The 1753-nt window shown below is 45.1% G+C and overlaps 1 non-coding gene across 1 annotated transcript; it reads left to right on the top strand.

The window, feature by feature from the left end:
* The first annotated feature begins 766 nt into the window (after positions 1 to 766).
* Positions 767 to 838, top strand: TRNAW-CCA. The gene has a single exon. It is a non-coding gene; the product is annotated as a tRNA-Trp (tRNA).
* The last annotated feature ends 915 nt before the right edge of the window (positions 839 to 1753 follow it).

Here is a 1753-nt window from a genome sequence, read left to right as displayed (position 1 = left end):
GGTAGTCTCAAGACCCCTAAAATTCTACTTAGCATTCATCAACATAACCCATTTGGCACACATCCCCAGTCCCCAGCTTTCTGATAATCTCCAGGTGATTCTAATGTGCCAGGGAATTTGAGAACCAATTGAGCCCTTTAAGAAGGGCTTCCCAGGTGGCACAGTGGTAAATAATCTGCCTGCCAATGCAGGAAACTCAGGTTAGATCCCTGGGTTGGGAAGATCCCCTGGAGGAGGAAATGGCAACTGATTCCAGTATTCTTGCTTGGGAAATCCCATGGACAGAGGAGCCTGACAGGATACGGTCTGTGGGGTCACAGAGTCAGACACAACAGAGCACTGGACACGCACATGCACACACACACACACACACACACACACACTTTGTCACACCACTCCTGTTGCTAAATGCTCAACAAAGGTAATTAAAATATGGTCCTGATGCTTAAAGACCTCAAGGAAGACACAGGCACTCTGAAATACTTGCAATAGGATATACTGGACAATAGAAGAGGGTGTAAACTGAGTGTTGTAAGAGGGTCAGAAGGAAAAATGGGGACTTCCCTGGTAGTTCAGTGGTTGAGACTGCACGCTTCCACTGCAGGGGGTGGGGGTTCAATCCCTGGTCAGGGAACCAAGATCCCACATGCTTTGGGGCATGGCCAAAAAAAAAAAAAAAGGAGGGAAGTATATCTATTTGGAAATACCAACAAAGGCATCACAGAACTAAAGACATTTAGATCTGTGTCTTAAAGGATAGAGGGCTTCCCTGGTGGCTCAGAGGTTAAAGCGTCTGCCTCCAATGCGGGAGACCCAGGTTTGATCCCTGGGTTGGGAAGATCCCCTGGAGAAGGAAATGGCAACCCACTCCAGTATTCTTGCCTGGAGAATCCCGTGGACGAAGGAGCCTGGCGGGCTACAGTTCACGGAGTCGCAAAGAGTCAGACACAACTGAGTGACTTCACTCACTCACTTAAAGGATAAGTATGAGTCTCCCAGACAGAGAGTGGGTTAGGGGTGGAGGTACTTGCAGAGCAAAGGCATGGAGGTGCCCCACTGCACAGCATGTTTGCAAAACTTGGCTTTGAGTCAGGAAGAGAATTTCAGATTGCCTTGAAAGTTAGTTTACCCTGCTTATCTATAAACCTAATGGTTCAGGATGGCCGTAATTATTTTTTCAGTGTTTTGGCCCATCAAGGTGAATTGCAGATGAGTTTTCCAGCTGCAAAGACAGCAATCACTGGTGTAATCACATCCTTCATCTGTTACCCAGCACCTTTCCCTTTTCAAATAACAATCCAGAAATTTGAACATGACCCTTATCTCTAGCATAGGGTAACCTCTTTTTCTCTCATACAGTCACGGGTACCCTGGCATTGCTAATTACCTTATGTTGGCTAATTCCAACAGAAGCATTATTATAAAAATCACACAGAGAGAAATCGGGGAAAGGAGCACACAACATAGACACTAATACTTTGGAATATTTGCTTAAAATCACTTTGAGACAGTAAGAACCTAAGTCATCCCACTAATTAATTCAGACACACTAGTGTCTGTAATTCGTCTTAACCATGTCTTTTAAAATCCACACTTTGGGGACTTCCCTGTTGGTCCAGTGGTTAAGAATTCACCTTCCAATGCAGGGGGTGTGGGTTTGATCCCTGATTGGGAAGCTAGATTCCCAAATGCCTCAAGGCCAAAACACCAAAATACAAAACAGAACCAATACTGTAACCAATTCATTTAAGAT

This window comes from Bubalus bubalis, chromosome 20, assembly GCF_019923935.1.
Source record: "Bubalus bubalis isolate 160015118507 breed Murrah chromosome 20, NDDB_SH_1, whole genome shotgun sequence".
NCBI lineage: Eukaryota > Metazoa > Chordata > Mammalia > Artiodactyla > Bovidae > Bubalus > Bubalus bubalis.
This window is presented reverse-complemented; position numbering and strand designations above follow the sequence as displayed.